Below are 19302 nucleotides of genomic sequence, written 5' to 3'. Positions count from 1 at the left end.
TGTTAGAGGTCATGTAGGCATTTCTTTTATTTAATGATGGACAAGGTAACCAAAATGTATTTTATGATTCATAATGAGTAGAAGATTTGGGTTAGATGGATTACACAGAGGTTGTGTGTGGACACTGTATCTTTGGATTGTACGGGGTGAAGTTTTCACTAGAATTTTATCTGTACTTGTTCGATGAGACTGACTAGAGGAAAGAGTTGTTATGGAAGTGAAATGATATTGGCGATAAGGTTTATATGTGTCGACGTATTGAAGAGGTATTATTGAGGTATTGAGATTGTGTGAAGTTGATGATTATTGGAGTTTTGCTGAACAAGAGGTAAGGTAAATGATATTGATGATAAGGTTTATATGTATCGACGTAAGAGGTATTATTGAAGTATTAAGATTATGTGATGCTAATGATTATTGGAGTTTTGGTGGATAAGAGGTAAAGTGAGGAGCATTTTTTTGTTGTTGGTTTATATGGAACAAGGAGGATGAAGATGGCAGACTAGAACACTCAAGTAGAAGGAAGATTGTCTACACACACACTTTGTTAAATCACTAAGCAGTATATACTTTTTTTTGGAGAGAGGAAGCATTTGCATATCTTGGCACACTGACAGTTGTTCAGAAACGTACATTTTGATTTGGCTTGGCAAACATTGGTCTTGACATGATGACTATGACGTTGACTAACTATTATTGACTGTTGTACACTGCTGCCACTACTACTTGATACACATGTCGAACATCAAATCTTTGACAGAATTGCATTTACACAGTTAACACTATTCAATTACACAGTAGTACTTAATGTGGATGAAAGGTGAGTGAGTGTTTTGTGTGTTTTCCTTTCCTAATCCTAAATAATTGGTACCGACCTATCTCCTAAATATTATTTTACTTGTTTGTTGTGGCTTGCACTGACACCCATAAATATTATAGGTTTACTGATATTTGTGTATTTGTAATATTTAATATGACAATTATCTGATATCATTTGTGTGTTTATTATTATTTTTATGTTTAGTGTAAGAGCATTGTTGATTATTTTATAAAAGCAATTGTGTGTGCATTCAAACTGTTGTTTGTGCTTGCACCTGTCAACATTACTGGGTGCCACTGATGGAACTGCTTCTACTGACATAATGTCACTTGTTGGTGTCTGCACCTGTTCAACATTGCTGGATGCCACTGTTGGAGCTGTTTAAATACTGCTGATGAAATGTTATGAGACTGCTATTTGCACCTGTTGACCATTGCCGGGTGCTACTGTTGGAACTGTGAACTTCTCTGAGGAGTGCTACTTGTTTATTGAACTATTGAAAGGATTTTATGTGAATATTTGTATAAACTGATTTTTTTGTGTATTTACTGTTTATGAAATGTTATGAGACTCTTACCTACACCTATTCGTCATTGCTGGTGCCATTGATTGAATGATACTTGTGTAAACTATTATGTAAAATCACATGTATGCAAACATTTGTATTCCTTACTGTATTTTATATATTAGGTTATTGAAGGGTCAGTGCAAAGCCAAAATTTATCTAGTTATGTGATATTTACTTATTAATATTTTATTTTTGTCTGCATTTTTTTTTACGAATTTGGTGGTATTTTCACCACCAATGCTGGCAAAAATACCATCAAATTCTAGCCCGTGGAGGAAGGGCATATGAAAGGTGGCTACACTGAGTCACAGCGCCAGAGATCGCGCCAAAGAGTTTTATTCCGCCGCCTCCACTGGCAGTGCTTGTTCAGAAGTTGTGGTGGTTAGTGCTTTGCTGAGAGGATGTGGATAGCTGTATTATTTGAGGCCATGTCGTGTGCAGTTGTTTTGATGGGCTAGACAGCAGACGTTGTTCGAATGGAGATGTTCTGATGATCGGAGTGTATTTTTCGTCAATATATATGAAGGTAAAAAACATTTATTTTTTAAATTTCCTAACTAACAATGCCTCTTGGTCACAGGTTCAGTCAACAAAGCATCTGGCTTGTGTTCATGTATTAGACTGTAATTCGGGTTTCTATGTGCAATTATAGTATTTCAGTTTCTTTTTAATTACTTCAGTGTAAATGGTATTTTAAATATCTTGTCTTATTGAGGAAGAACCGTGCCAGATATGTACGTTGAATCACACTTCCACATACAGAACAGTTACACTTGTGCTTTGTTGTTTCGTAGCTTTTATAGTTGCTGGGGACTTAATTAATTAATTAATTAATTGTGTTAACGGAAATTTCCTTTCATTCTTTGTTGTTATTCTATGCAGTCAGATTGCGGAGTAATACTAGTCAGGGCCAACCGGTTACAAGACTGCGTAACCGGACATACAGCTACTAAAAATATTTGCATTCTATTTAATTAAGCCCCCATGCAATAGTCCATCCAAAATGTTTGTTTATGGTGACAATATGTGTGGATAAATCTGCTCAATTCACAAAACACCCTCCCTATAGATTGGCTTCCAGATGGAACTCGGAGATAAAAATTTGCCTAACCCCGTTGCTTCGTAAATAACTTCTGCGCCTGTAACCCATAAAGTTGGCAGTATTGCCTGACAATAACATTCATGGCTTGCCACCATGCGGAATGTAATTATTTGGGAGTCTGTTAATGATAGGTTGCATTGTACACCTCTTGATAGGATATAATACAATATTACATCGTAAAATAATAGGTCGTAAATTCGTACAGTGTGTTTAACATTTCCTCTCACATAAGGTCGTCATCCCATTACATCAACACTCACAACAAATAGTGGTTGTTCTAACACGATTGGATGTAAAATTCCTCGTGCGCTGTGGTTTTAAAGTTTAGCATTTTGACATATTTACCGGTCATTATAATTTGCTGAACGCTTCTTCTTAGATCAGGAACGTGGCAATATCTTCCAATCTTTTCTGAGCATCTGCAGATTCCACAGTGACCCCATACTACCTGAGTATGCCAGATTAATTTTTCTACACTGTCTTGTGGAATGCAAACACACCAGTTGATTGAGAATGTCTCGTGTGAAATAAAACATTATCATATAACTGATAAAGCTCTCTTATCTTTGGTGAACTTCCTGCTTGAATCTGGAGGGTTAGATGATTCCAGTGAAGATCAGTTCACTGCAGATGTCATGTTTCTATGCATTCTGAGATAGGCTCAACGATTTTCTACATCCTTCGTAAGCAAAACTTTAAACACTGTTTGTTCTTCTATTTCACTAAGGTCTCTTAACCCTTATAAAAATTTTGATAAGACATCTGCAATAATATTTTCTTTGTTGTGCACATAAATAATATCAAAACAGTATTCCTGTAGTGTAAGCGTCTGTCGGACTAATTTTGGATGTAACAGCTTACAGTAATTCAAAAATCTCAGTGCTAGATGATCGTAATACACTTTTGTATCAGCTCCAGCAAAATAATAATGAAATTTTCTAAATGCTCATCTCATTGCCAATGCTTCAAATTCTCTTGTCATGTATGCTCGTTCACAATTTGTAAGTGTTCAACTTGCAAAAGCTATGGAGCAAAAAATAGGTAATCCATCAACTAACTTAATTTGAAGTAGGCAGGCTCCTAACCTACAGCACGATGTATCTATCATTAATCCACAATCTGTTTTCATGTCTGGATGATGTAATATTGGTGCACAGATGAGAGTGGTTTTTATTTTGCCAAATGCTATCTGACACTCATGAGTCCACTGGCATGACATATTTCATTAATAAATTTAACAAGTCTCCAAATTTAAGACTTGATTTGGTATAAAATTATGGTAAAATAAGGCTAATCCTAAAAATGCCTTCAATTGTTGTTTATTGCACTAATCCCATATGAAGAAATTAAATGTCCAAGAAAGTTAGTATCTGTCAGTGCAAACTTTGACTTCTTAAAGTTGTCAGCCACCCCTGATCGTCGAAAATTTTCCACGATGCATCTTAGAATCTCAATGTGTTATTCCCCAATAAGGTTTCGCATTTAACATATCAACAAAGAGTGTAGCCAAATCACAAAACTCTGTTCCCAACATACTGTCTAGTGCTCAATTGAAACCGCTTGAGCTTACATTAAGGCCAAATGCCAATACTGTAAATTGGTAATTGTGTCAAAAGTGCAATGCTGTGCACTTTTCTGATTCCATGTTTAATGCTACTTGCCAAAACGAAAATCTTAAATCTATTGCAGTGAATATCTTGCACAAGGAAAGTTTTGAATTAACTCTTCCATATTTGGAGGTTGCGTTCTAGCATCCAGAAATAAACAAACCCACCCATCTGACTTCAGTATCATGAGTAGTGGACTACAATATTGACTGTTGGATGGTTCTATAATGCCTCAGCTAAGCATTCGGTTCATTTTTCTATCACTATCAGTGGCAGACCTCAGTGCTCATGGAATGGAGTAATATCTCTGACAGTACATGCTATGCGATTTCACATTTAGATGACATAGATTTCCTTTTATTATGCCCGGTTTCTCGTCAAATACCACAGAATATTCTTGTAGTAAATATTTTGTGGTATTAGGATATTAGATTCAGTTACCTTTTGGTTAATTTATTCTAGTAGTCTTAAACTAGAAGAATTGGTCAATCTGTTGGTGATCCTTCTGTTAGCGTCAGAGTAATGATTTTTATTGTAACTCCTCGACAATAGCGTCCACATAATTCTTGTTCTTGCAGAAATTGATTGTTAGGGGAACTCATCTTTAGTTAACATGAGTTTACTGGAGGCGAAGTCTGCTATTGCATTCATCGCTCTCAGTGTTTTATGCCCCATAATGAAGCCCACACAAGATATACCACTAGGTACAAGCTATCAATAGCTTCTTTACAGAAGTCCATTTTAAATCTGGTTTCTATTTTAATTGAACGAGAGCGTCCTCCTACCGCATCGAGTATCTTGAAGTTAGTCAGGTGTAAGATCGACAGACTAGCTCGTTCCTGTAATCGCCTCATAAGAGCCGTGGAGACAGCATTCACACTTGCGCCATTTTTGCCAAAATATTGAATCCAACAATACTAACCTTGATAGCCGCTTGTGGTGTGCTTTTGGGTTTAAAATTATAGAACTGGTCACAAGCAATAGTTCATTCCATATGTCAACTCGATGGTTTATACCATATCCTCCTAATATTACTGTCACAACGCCATTCGCCTGTTCCGACTAGCCCTTTGAGGCTAAAGTTGATTGTGTTTAGTTTTCCCGAAATTGATTGGTAGCTATAGATTATTCATCAATAAATTCAGTACTAATAGACAAATGATTTCTGTAATCAATACTTGCCTCAATAGAATTTGGTTGATTGTTAGAATTCGCATTCCACTGTGATGTTGTTGGATTTTGTTGAGAGGCGGGATTGTAGCACCTCTCATGTCTCTTATTCCTGTATTTATTGCAACGGTTATTCCCATTTCCATTTCTTGAGCTAGCCACATTATGGCACATAGTACTGTAAGCATCTCCTTGTTGAGTCTCCTCAGCATTCGGTTGCTGCTGTAAGTTATTCATATCCCTATTTGAAGAATATTTTCTGTTAGAACTGTTTTGGCTATTGCCATTGTTACCTCTGGCTTTTATATCTTCCATCAAAATGTCTACTGCAGCCAGTGCAGATAAAAATTCGTCAAAACTGATATCACTGACATGCAATAATTTATTTTCAGTGTCAAACGGTAGTTTCGCTTTTAATATTCTAATAAGATCTTTGGCAGATACTGATTACGAGAAATATTTCTGAGCCGTGTTAGGGTTTCTGGCGTCTCTTTTCGAATTCCTTCCGCGACTAGCGTGATCTGTCTCGTGATGTCCTTCTGGTTTGAGGCCACTAAAATCTTTGCTCGTGGTTGTTGAGGGGGACAGGGAGTGTTACGGCGTGGCGAGTTGGGAAGTGGGCGTTTGGCAAGGAGGTCGGTTAAAAACCAACCGTCTAGGTACTGGGTGACGACGGGCATTCGGGGGAGGGTCTGCATAGAAGAAACACGTTAACACAAAGTGAGTGTGAGAGGTCCGCCCGGCGACCGTCGACTAAGGCGAGCACCTGCGCAAGCATCTTGGGCACAGGGTCCAGCGAGTGATTACTGGGCATATTTGTGGGCCGATCTGAATCCGTAGCTGACTTCGAGCGTTGTCTTTTTGTGTGGCCTGGCTAGCCAGCTGTGGGACGTGGTACACCGTTGAGAGAATTGAAGCCAGTTCTGCTGTGCTGAATTCTGGGCTCTCTTTGGAACTAGCAAGCTTCAGCTTCGATTCGTGAACTTCAGCTAAGTTTTGTATTTTGAGGGCTTAACTGTTATTTTCTTATCGATACCTATAGGTGTGTTGCGATCATTCCAATTTCTTAGTTGATCTGTTTCATCACTAGTAAATTCTTTGAATTGTGGCTGTTGTTTGTTTTTCCTGGGTCGATACTGGCCTTGGTTGCTTGATAAGGGATATCTTAAACTGTGTGAGCCAATGGTGTTTCCTGAGCTGGAGAGATAATGTTTCTTCTGCGCTGTGAACGGACCCCTCCGCCCCGTATTCACGCAGTATCTAGATGGTTGGTTTTAGCCGACGTCCCTGCCAAACATCATCGAACATCGTATAAGTACCTTTCCCTTGTAATGTGGACGGGTGCCTTTTTCGAGATACCTTCGGGCATTGCAGACGTCATCGCTCTTCCCCCCCCCCAGTCCCCTATCAACGACGTCGGGCAAAGATCTTAGTGGCCACAAACCAGAGGGACATCACACGAGAGATCTAGCTAGTGGCGCCAGGAATTCGAAAGGCGATACCAGCAACCCCGCCATAGATCAGTTTCGACTAACTGTGGTACCGCTCAAAGTATCGGAGCAGTGTACCTGTCCGTGAATTGTATGGTTCTGGATGCAAGTCTGCTTATGGAGTCTCTCTTGTATCGCAGCAGTCCAATACTTTGCAATAAAAGCATTCCCGAATTCAGCGTACGTACTGCAAGTTTCAGCAGCTTCAAGTGCCCAAAGAGTTCCGTCATCTAAGATATTTCCATTCATGTAACTTATCTTCTGACTTTCCATCCATATTATGGGTAAAACACCTTTAAACGACATGATGCAAACGAATGGTGTACAGTCCTCTTCCCCGGATTAAAAGATGGGCATTTTCTAAAGTTAATTTGTTTCTTTCATGTGTAATGCTGCATAATCACTTTCATGATCTGACATTACAATCTAGTATGGCGACGTTGATGTCTGTAGATTGTTCATTTGCTGATTGACATCCTTCATCCGTGTGTCTGTAGTTACACACCATTCAGAAAATTGTTAGCTCAATTGAGTTCGATCTTCTTGCAAACATCTGAAAAATTCGTGGTTAGCAAAAACATGACTTAGTTTATCGATGTCTGAACCTTCTGTTGAACGGCAGTTGTCAGTTGGGTATCTTTGTTTGTAACCCCTGGTGGCAAACCTCCGTAAACTGTTCTCTTTATAGTGTGAGTTGAGCGTTGCTAATATCACACCGTCCACGAGTAATGTTTCCTACTGCTTGTGACAGCTCGGCAACAGTGTTATTTAACTCATCTTGCTCTAGCTTTACATTGTCGAATTCCAATTTCAAGGTATCAATAACATTTGGCAAATATTTGTGTTGCTCAGGGAACTGATCGAATTCGTCATTTAAACTTTTCTGTGTACTTGAAATCTGTAGAATGGCACTGTTAAGAACCGTTTGTGGTCTATGTCTTGATTTTGTAATGCTATCTTAGTGCCCTGTAATTCTGTCTGCAATGCCGCCTGACTAACCAGGAATTCGGTTTTCAGTGCGGTCGACATCTGCCCAATATGCGCCAACATTAATGTAAACGGATGCGCAACATCCTCTACGTTCATCGCCCGCTGAACGTTTTGTTCCGTCTGCAGGTCCTTTCTAATCCGCTCGCTTGTTTTAACAATGCAAATTTTAGTCTCTTGCTCGGATTGTCGAAAGCCGTTCAAAATGATTAAACTAATTACATTTGACTCGAAAACAGTCTCCTCCTGCAATAACGTGCTTGATTTTGACGTTGAATCAGCACGCCAGAAACAATCTTAACGTGGAATGTGAAGCAGCAACGTCGCACATATAGTTCTACATCTACGTGATTACTCTGCTGTACACAAAGTGCCTGGCAGAGGGTTCAATGAACTACCTTCAAACTCACTCTCTACCGTTCATATCTCGAACGGCGCGCGGGAAAACGAGCACTTAAGTTTTTCTGTACGAGCCCAGATTTCTCTTATTTTATTGTGATGATCATTTCTCCCTATGTAGGTAGGTGCCAACAGAATGTTTTCGCAATCGGAGGAGAAAACTGGCGATTGAAATTTCATGAGAAGATCCCATCGCAACGAAAAACGCCTTTGTTCTAATGATTGTCACTCCAATTCACGTATCGTGTCTGTGGCACTACCTCCCTCTATTTCACAATAATACAAAACGAGCTGCCTTTCTTTGTACTTTTTTGATATCATCCGTCAGTCCCACATGATGCGGATCCCACACCGCACAGCAATACTCCAGACTAGGGCGGACAAGCGTGGTGGAAGCAGTCTCTTTAGTAGACCTGTTGCACCTTCTGGGTGTTCTGCCAAGGAATCGCAGTCTTTGGTTTGCTCTGCCCACAGCATTACCTATGTGATCGTTCCATTTTAGGTTATTTGTAATTGTAATCCCTAAGTATTTAGTTGAATTTACAGCCTTAAGATTTGTGTGACTTATCGCGTAATCGAAACTTAGCGGATTTCTTGTAGCACTTATGTGAATAACTTCACGCTTTTCTTTATTTAGGTTCAATTGCCACTTTTCGCACCATACAGATATCTTATCAAAATCATTTTGCAATTCGTTTTGGTCATCGGATGACTTTACAAGACGGTAAATGACATCATCATCTGCAAACAATCTAAGACGGCCACTGAGATTATCTCCTATGTCGTTAATATAGATCAGGAAAAATAGGCCTATAACGCTACCTTTGAGAACGCCGGATATTACTTCCGTTTTACTCGATGACTTTTTCGTCTATTACTACGAACTGTGAGCTTTCTGACAGGAAATCACAAATCCAGTCGCACAACTGAGGCGATATTCCAAAGGTACGTAGTTTGGTTATAAGACGCTTGTGAGGAATGGTGTCGAAGGCTTCTGGAAATCTAAAAAAGACAGCGGATTACTCCTACTTCCCTTTTTGGGTATTGGTGTGACTTCAGCAATTTTCTAGTCTTTAGATACGGATCTTCCTGTGAGCGAGCGATTGTATGTAATTGCTAAATATGGAGCTATTGTATCAGCATATTCTGAGAGGAACCTGACTGGTATATAATCTGGATCAGAGGCCTTGGCTTTATTAAGTGATTTAAACTGCTCTGTTACACCGAGGATATCTACTCCTATGTTTCTCATCTTGGCAGTTGTTCAGGAATATCTACTTCGTCTTCTTTGGTGAAGGAGTTTCGGAATACCGTGTGTAATAACTCTGCTTTAGTGGCACTGTCATAAGTGGCTTCACCGTTGTTATCGCGCATTGGAGGTATTGATTGCGTCTTGCCTCTAGTCTGCTTTATGTATGACTAGAATCTCTTTGGATTTTCTGCTAAATTTCGAGACAGTTTCGTTGTGAAAACTATTAAAAGCATCTCGCACTGAAGTACGCGCTATAATTCGAACTTCTGCAAAACTTTGCCAGTCTTGAGGATTTTGCGCTCTATTAAATTTGGCATGCTTTTTTTTTTTGCTGTTTCTGCAACAGCGCTCTGACCCGTTTTGTGTACCATGGAGGATCAATACCATCACTTACTAATTTATGTGGTATACGAGCGGTATATCTCTCAATTGCTGTCGATACTATCTCTTTGAAATCATTCTACAACTTTCTACACTTACATGATCAGGTCGGGAGGAGTGAAGACTGTCTCTTAAAAAGACGTTAACAGCAAATTAATCAGCTTTTTTAAAAACATATACTTTGCGTTTCTTTTTGATGGTTGTAGGTGTTAGGGTATTCAGCCTAGCAGTAACTGCCTTGTGGTCGCTAATCCCTGTATACGTCACGATTCTCACTATTTTTCCAGAATTATTTGTTGCTAAGAGGTCAAGTATGCTTTCGCAACCATTTACTCTTCGAGTGGGCTCATCAACTAACTGTTCAAAATAATTTTCGGAGAAAGCATTCAGTACAATTTCGGATTTTGACTCAAATTATTCAGACTGATTACATCTAACACACAAAAACAAAGTGCCTATCTACTACTAATAAATCCCTTCCACACCCATTAGAAGAGTCATCAGAGATGGAAATAATTACACACCTATTTTCCGTAGACTGCCATGTAGTCGTCCGATGTGACAGTTCTTGCGATTTTAATTTTTGCTCATGTTCATAAGTACATCTTCACTGCAACACTCCAGCAGTCGTACATTCAATAGAAATACACTGTTAGTACCTCGCAATAGTAACACAAACAATATCTATAAGAAAAACAATGTTGTTATGTACGATACGTGTATTTCCAGGCCGGCCGGAGTGGCCGTGCGCTAGTCTGGAACCGAGCGACCACTACGGTCGCAGGTTCGAATCCTGCCTCGGGCATGGATGTGTGTGATGTCCTTAGGGTAGTTAGGTTTAATTAGTTCTAAGTTCTAGGAGACTGATGACCTCAGAAGTTAAGTCGCATAGTGCTCAGAGCCATTTGAACCATTTTTTTGTATTTCCAGAGTCAAGGTTAATCCTGTCAATGGTAGACAGGTTATATTATTATTTTTGTCATGTTTTATGGTTTTACGCACAAGACGATCAGGCAGTCTCTGTTTTCAAATAGTGTATTGAATGTCCGTTGACACTCAACTCTCCTTGTTGATAAAGAGCTGTGGCAGATTTCTTGTTCCGTGCTCTTGTGTCCATTGAAAGTCTCCGTGTTTGTTTGCAGATTCCTTCACAAATCGCCCCAGCGTCTCTCCAACTACATGTCGACATAGTGTAGCTGAAACTCTCTAAGGCAATTAGAATTACTAGAAAGCGTAATCTTTACTTTCGAGTCTCACCTAATTATTTATCAGAGATGAGCATTCGTTTATTTCTTTCTTCAATACAACTTTTACTATCAAGTTATAATACGTAATATTCACAATTATAAATTTCCGTCGTCTTTATTAGAGCAAGAACAAAAGCGGAATCAATAACATTACATTCAACAACAGCGATCATAAAAATCAGAGATAATGCAATGAGTAACCTCTTTGATTCTTAACCGCAGCACAGTATCTGACACAGTTTATTCCGTAAAAAAAATGTGTTATTACACAGTGATAATTATTCAGATGTCACGTATCCAGTTTAAAGTTTCCGACAACCAGATAACAGCTATAGCTACTGACATTAACCTACAAACTCTTGTTAGGTAATCCAACTGGCAGAATGCTCACAAATTAGTGGGTTCACCGCTAATTATAGCATCCCGGCAGTTCCAGTTTATAAATAGATTTCTTGCAGAGTTTGGGCATTCATATCAGTAACCTTACATTTTATTCTGTTTTAGAAAACTTGAGAATGGATGTCTGACATCAAAACCGGTCATATAATATTTTTTCCTGTTCGAGGGAGACTCTGTATTGCACTGTAATACCAAGCTGACTTCTAGCCTCTGTCTTGGAAATAACACACTTCAAAAGCGGAACAGGGAAACGCACAGAGTAAAACGCTCCTTTCGTATGTACCTCGACGCTTTCGTAGCGTCCCAGTACTCGCGGTCACAGCTTGAATCCACGTATTAGTCAACCACAATATTATTGCACCTGGGACAAGGGCACTTCGGTCGGCTCATCGTTACTTTTTATCGTGAAGTTTCACGAGGACACGCTGAAACGCTTGATAGTATATGCACAACTATCTTGAGATCATTCACAGTGCGAAGCATTTTCTTGAATCATCACTCTACTTGCTTACTGCGTGTATCGAATAACTGCCACGGGAGACCAAGTGCATTAATATCGTGGTCGGATAACACCCTTGAGCGATCTCTGACGCGCTAGTCAAATTACTCGACGTACTGCTCCACGGATTTAATTGGAAGCGATTACAGACACGGATTAATTCTCTGTAGTTCTATACTGTCGATTATAAGGGCCGCCTACCTCACTTTGACCTGCGAGACAGGGTTAGCTTCTCACTGTGAGTTATCAGAGCCCTGTAGCAACCCAACCACGTCCATAAAGATTCCGATACTAGACTACTGAACACCACTTAACAGTTCCTACTCCGCCTGCAGATGGCTCCTAACAAATTCCGTCAACAAATTTCCCATAACAAAACAGAAATACGATTCAATGCCAGTAACGGAAAATGTCTCTCAAAACACAACACTCACATTTCCACGGAAACAAACGGAACTTTTTGCTTCAATTAAACCTCGCGAAGTCCTCTTCGTTCAGAGAAAGATCGCCGTCCAGCTAGCTACTGGCGCCGCGGTCTGAGTAAAGGCATTTGGCTAACGGGCGTGTGTACGTACGGTCACTTAATGGCAGCACTCGCCTAGAGAGCCTTTAAGTCCCTAAGCACAATTCCACGCTGGCTCATGAGAACGCACTTCCAAATCTTGTAGGATTCCCGAACTGGAAAAATAATTCTGTTGATCACTCAGCGTCAGCAACTACTGACTTCAGAAATACACACTACCTCCACAACAGTGAGCACACGACACCACCTACAATGGCAAGGGCTGTAGGCCGGCTTCACGACTTCACGGCTTCACGACTTCACGACTTCACGGCTTCTCGGCCTCCCAAACTGCTTCCCCGAAATTATTTAACATTTATGTCTTCCAGCTAACCAGAATCAGGAGCAGAATGTAGGCATATTCATTGGCAATTACCTGATCCACTTACAGCTCTCCTGTAAGATGCTGCTACCTGGAAGGACATTTTAGAACTTCCTCTGAAATGATTTTCGGAAAACATCGACTATCATGGGGAAATTACTCGCCATTGAAATCAGCCAAGGCGGCTCCGGTCACCGTCCATTCATGAGGATCAGGAAAAGATGGAACCATTAACTCCAGGCTGGACAAATATTCTTTCTCTGGTGTACACAATAGCCACAGAAACTAACACACACTTGCGATCCGGAAATAACATCGTACAACAGTTTACACAATTGGCAGATAAATGGCGTACAAGTCATGTCTTCTCTTAGATTAAGGTGTAAGATGTCTACTGCCTGCCGCAACAAAACCGCAACTGGCTTTGGTGTCAGTTCGTTTCCCTGCTTTTTCCTTAGTTAAAAGGGGAGACCAGTAAATGTACACAGCTATTTGAAACACCAGAATTTTACAGCTGAATTTCTGTATTATATCTTCTTTACGTCGCAAACAGCTCCGATTACATGCCTTTCTCGTTTTCTACAGCTTATTAACCCGACTTCCTTTTTACAGCGTGTTGTTCATCGGTCTGTGTGGGTTTATTTCTAAATCGATGATGAAGGACTTCACTGTATAATGAACTTATGCAGACAATTCACAGTTTAATTGACGGGTATCTGGTTTCTAGAACAAGAAGCTGTTTTCCGTCGCTCTCTTGCGGGCAGTATCACTGCCAAGTGTACCATATCGGCCTTCTGCCTTCTGTCTTCTGTTGTATGTGTTACGGTTTGCCAAGAGTAGCTTACAGCCAAATCAGAGGCTAAGACAAGCCGCTTGCTGGAAAAATTGTGTATCACAATGTTTCCCACCACTGTCTCTCATGTCATCCGTGCATAAGATCAACCATAAAATAAGAGGTAAGCTATAAATCAATAATATCCACAATATTTTACCAGTAGCACGATGACTCTTCAGTCGAATGAGTAGCCCAGTTGTGAGAACTGGTTTACAACACGTGGTATTAAAAGTAAGTGGCCGTGCGGTTCTAGGCGCTACAGTCTGGAGCCGAGCGACCGCTACGGTCGCAGGTTCGAATCCTGCCTCGGGCTTGGATGTGTGTGATGTCCTTAGGGTAGTTAGGTTTAATTAGTTCTAAGTTCTAGGCGACTGATGACCTCAGATTTAAGTCGCATAGTGCTCGGAGCCATTTGAACCAATCTCCGAAGACAAAAGTAGCAAGGTGTATCTGATCCAAATTGAAAATATCCCATTCTACCAAGAACTTTCAAGAAGAAGTCAATTACAAGATATTGTAACGAGTGAGAAAGCGATAATAGAAGATCAAAATACTGTAACTGAACGTCGACCTGCAATTTAGAAAAAATTGTAGTGATTAGAAAAGTTGTAGCATATTGTGTCTATTTATTTCGATTGAGATCTTTAGATAGTTCATTACATAAGCTTGGGACAATCCAAAACAAAATATTTACAAAATATGATTTCCAAGATGCTAATCCAGGCGGGTGAAATAATGAATGTGCGCAACGGAAAATGCTGAACGTGAAAAATCAAGATTTGGCCCTGTCTGGCTACCCCCGAAAGCAGGTCTTAGGACCTCTTGATGGTGATATTATTTCCTCCTTCTTGCTGTTTAACATATAAATTACAACATAAACATGAATAAATTGTTAAGGGGACTAGTAACTACAAAATGATAAATGTAGTTTCTGCTTATACATTTATTGTAGATTAAAAACCCTTTTATATATTACAAATGTTTATATATCAATGCCCAATGGACATAAAGAGATACATATGAATTCCCTAACTAGTATGATTGATCAAATTGCCCAAATCTGCCCCCTTCTATGGCTACGCGATCTAATATAAATAACGCAAGATGACTGACATTATCTATGTACCAGACACTAGAAGACAATACTTTCAAAGATGATCCACAGTGGTGTGCAACCTCAGTGGAAATACAACTTACGTCATCACAGCTGCCGGCCTGGGTGGCCGAGCGGTTCTAGGCGCTATAGTCTGGAACCGCGCAACCGCTACGGTCGCAGGTTCGAATCCTGCCTCGGCCTTTGGTGTTAGGTTTAAGTAGTTCTAAGTTCTCGGGGACTGATGACCCCCAGGAGTTAAGTCCCATAGTGGTCAGAGCCATTTGAACCATTTGACCACAGCTGTTTAGCTTTCTAGCCCTAATATGCCGAAGCAATTTGCAATATCACCATGTGTACTGCGTCCGGTGCGTCGGAGTGATGGTTGTCGTACATGTCTGCGACGGTGGAAGAACTCCAGCCACAAAATAAAAGCTCTTTCAAACACTAGGAAGGCAGAAGGCGGTCCTCTGACCAGTATAATCTAATACTGGCTTCTCCTCTCTGTGTTCTAGAGACAAGGAACGGGAACTCCCAGCCACAAGGGCAGAATTCAGACAACGTCTCAACATGAGTATAGGCAGAAGTAGTGCACTCAGTCACTGAATGCTACATTCTCAACGACGACTTTCTACCCGTAGGCGAAGTCCAGAATCGTATAAGTTCGCAACAGTACAGTGCCTAACTGTTCTAAGTATACAGTCTCCTGAGAGCAAGGACAGCAAGTCCGTCTGTAGCAACAAAGCTGATACTGAGCGACTGTCGGACACAGGCGCTCAAAACGGAAGACCTCTTTCTGTCCACCGCTGGCTTCTGAGCAAAGCTCGGCTCCCCTCTCTCATAACTGCAGATAGCGAATCATATTCTCGAAACCACGGAATATTCTCCCTCTCTACAGATTATTCCGAACGCCGACCAACCATATTTTAGAGTTTTATCGTCCAGCGCGGAAATTTTGCGAAGAAACACCTACACCCGTTAATTAGGAATTGATACAATGGTACGCTTCTCAGAGTAAAAATCCTTGGAAATAGCCCAGCCTGCATAATTTCCGAGGTAACGCTTCCTCGTTCATCCCTGTGGTGCCCAAGATTTTCAGAGTTCCAGAAGTATTATCCGGTTATCCTTCCTGCCTCAATACTAACCGGCTGGCCGCCGCTGTATTGTGCTTCGCGCTCAGGTGCTGGTTCAAATGGCTCTGAGCACTATGGGACTCAACTGCTGTGGTCATAAGTCCCCTAGAACTTAGAGCTACTTAAACCTAACTAACCTAAGGACATCACACACATCCATGCCCGAGGCAGGATTCGAACCTGCGACCGTAGCGGTCGTGCGGTTCCAGACTGTAGCGCCTTTAACCGCTCGGCCGCTCCGGCCGGCGCTCAGGTGCCCCGACCGTCCGTCTTGGGATACTTCCTGTGTTAAGAAGGACCAACACATATGTGCGGTCTTTTCCACCTAGGACCTGAGTTACACCTGCCGTTTCATTTCCACTGGTGTACCAACCTCTGCTAGTATAGGCAATCATTCATTACGCCGTTTTGATAATAAAGACAATCCACAACCTTCCATGCAGTAAGCGTTAACAGCTATTTACAAGGTGTACGTGACAATACCAGTCTTCTTTAAATATTCGTATATACGATGTACAACCTATCAAATTATACCTGATTCCGGTTTTAAATCACGGCAAATTATGTAGATGAGTGCTTGCAAGGTGTGAAATTATAGTCACCTTACAAATTTCTCAAGCTAACTTTTGTACATCAGTATGACCGTGTTACGCATCTATTGAAGAAACAACATTGAAAATTGTTATAACCGCCACCACATTTAGTAATGGGGACTGCTACTGCTACTGCTACCAATACATCTAATAATAGGGATAATAATAGGAAAGGAAGTATTCATTTACTTATCATATGACACAAAATGCACATATAAAAAGAGAACACAAAAGTTGGGATCAATGTTCAGCTAAAATTAAAATATACTTAAAAAGAAGGAGTGGACTTTATTATAGTTTTCAACATAAATTCTTTAACCAATCAAGAAAAAAAAGTGTGAAATGGATGAAATCTTCCTTCTTACCTGGATACCTCCTGAGGGGACACTGAAAGACGAAGCGGTCGACTTCATGGTTTTCAATTCCACAGTGACAGGCAGCTAGTGTTGTACATCCTGCTTGCTGCTGAAGAGGTGCAGTACTCGTAGTTGTACCCACTTCGTTGAATCTAGCCCATAGCGGACGAAACAGGTCAAATCCCGGTGTGCGGTATTCTGTTCTCCTTTCCGATGCCACAGCAGAGGTGCCTTGATGCTCCACTCTTAATCCCATTTACTTCCCAAACTGAAAGTATTTACGGATTGAACGTGACATTTAGACATTGAAAGATTTGTAGAGATTATTCTTGGATATGAAGTCCTGTAGTCCACAACCCAGCTTCTGCTCTTGGTGTCGCTCCGTAGGTACGTGCAACTAGAATTTCCACTACCAAACTGAAAGCACCTCGGTGCCATATTGTCGTACTGATCTAACAAAGAAAACTATCATATTTACACTACTGGCCATTAAAATTGCTACACCAAGAAGAAATGCAGATGATAAACGGGTATTCATTGGACAAATATATTATACTACAACTAACATGTAATTACATTTTCACGCAATTTGGGTGCATAGATCCTGAGAATTCAGTGCCCAGAACAACCACCTCTGGCCGTAATAACGGCCTTGATACGCCTGGGCATTGAGTCAAACAGAGCTTGGATGGCGTGTACAGGTACAGCTGCCCATGCAGCTTCAACACGATACCACAGTTCATCAAGAGTAGTGACTGGCGTATTCTGACGAGCCAGTTGCTCGGCCACCATTGACCAGACATTTTTAATTGGTGAGAGATCTGGAGAATGTGCTGGCCAGAGCAGCAGTCGAACATTTTCTGTATCCAGAAAGGCCCGTACAGGACCTGCAACATGCGGTCGTGCATTATCCTTCTAAAATGTAGGGTTTCGCAGGAAGGGTAGAGCCACGGGTCGTAACACATCTGAAATGTTACGTCCACTGTTCAAAGTGACGTCAATGCGAGCAAGAGGTGACCGAGACGCATAACCAATGGCACGCCATACCATCACGCCGGGTAATACGCCAGTATGGCGATGACGAGTGCACGCTTCCAATGTGCGTTCACTGCGATATCGCCAAACATGGATGTGACCATCGTGATGCTGTAAACAGAACCTGGATTCATCCGAAAAAATGACTTTTTTCCATTCGTGCACCCAGGTTCGTCGTTGACTACACCATCGCAGGTGCTCCTGTCTGTGATGCAGCGTCAAGGGTAACCGCAGACATGGTCTCCGAGCTGATAGTCCCTGCTTGTGCAAACGTCGTCGAACTGTTCGTGCAGATGGTTGTTGCCTTGCAAACGTCCCCATCTGGTGACTCAGGGATCGAGACGTGGCTGCACGATCCGTTACAGCCATGCGGATAACATGCCCGTCATCTCGACTACAGTGATACGAGGCCGTTGGGATCCAGTGCGGCTTACGTATTACCCTCCAGAACCCACCGATTCCATATTCTGCTAACAGTCATTGGATCTCGACCAACGCGAGCAGCAATGTCGCGATAAGATAAACCGCAATCGCGATAGTCTACAATCCGATCTTTATCAAAGTCGGAAACGTGATGGTATGCATTTCTCCTCCTTACACGAGGCCTCACAACAACGTTTCAGCAGGCAACGCCGGTCAACTGCTGTTTGTGTATGAGAAATCGGTTGGAAACTTTGCTCATGTCAGCACGTTGTACGTGTCGCCACCGGCGCCAACCTTGTGTGCATGCTGTGAAAAGGTAATCCTTTGCATCTCACAGCATCTTCTTCCTATCGGTTAAATTTCGCGTCTGTAGGACGTCACCTTTGTGGTGTAGCAATTTTAATGGCCAATAGTGTAGATGCGGAACTGTATGGAACACCTTCCGAATGGCAGCGCACACAATATCAACTTGTGCGCGACTCTTGCTGTGTTGTGTGCGCCGTGGAGGAAGTAGGAACACCACAGTGGCAGGTATGTTCCGGCTGAGATGAGGACGTGACGGAGGGCAGAAGGCGGCAGGCTGCGCGGCGCCCGGCACGCGACCGCGGGCCGGCCGTGGGAGCCAGCAGACAGGCGGGAGCCAGGCAGTCTGCGCCCTGCGCTGCGGGGCCCCCTTTGTCCGCGGCACAAAGGCGCGCGGCTCGCCATTATCGAGTCACGTCTCGCCGTTATTTAATCCTAATCAAGGGCCGCGGAGGCGCCACGGCGCTCCGGTTACCCGCGGAAGGAAGGAAGAGCGCCGCCGCCCGGAAACGCCTCCGGAAGGAAGCGCCGGACGCCCTCATGTGCCACAGCTTCCGCCACCAGGTAGAAATGTCTCACCCCTCTGCCGTCCTACCACCTACTGGCTTGTCTGCTTTATACATTTCGACAGCAAATCACTTACAAACACGCAGTTGCGAGGGTAATCCCAAAAGTAAGGTCTCCAGAGCTCTGGGGCCGCAGGGAAACAGTTTGTTTACCTGTTGG

Source organism: Schistocerca serialis, chromosome 1, assembly GCF_023864345.2.
Source record: "Schistocerca serialis cubense isolate TAMUIC-IGC-003099 chromosome 1, iqSchSeri2.2, whole genome shotgun sequence".
Taxonomy (NCBI): Eukaryota; Metazoa; Arthropoda; class Insecta; order Orthoptera; family Acrididae; genus Schistocerca; species Schistocerca serialis.
Note: the sequence above shows the minus strand (reverse complement) of the source record.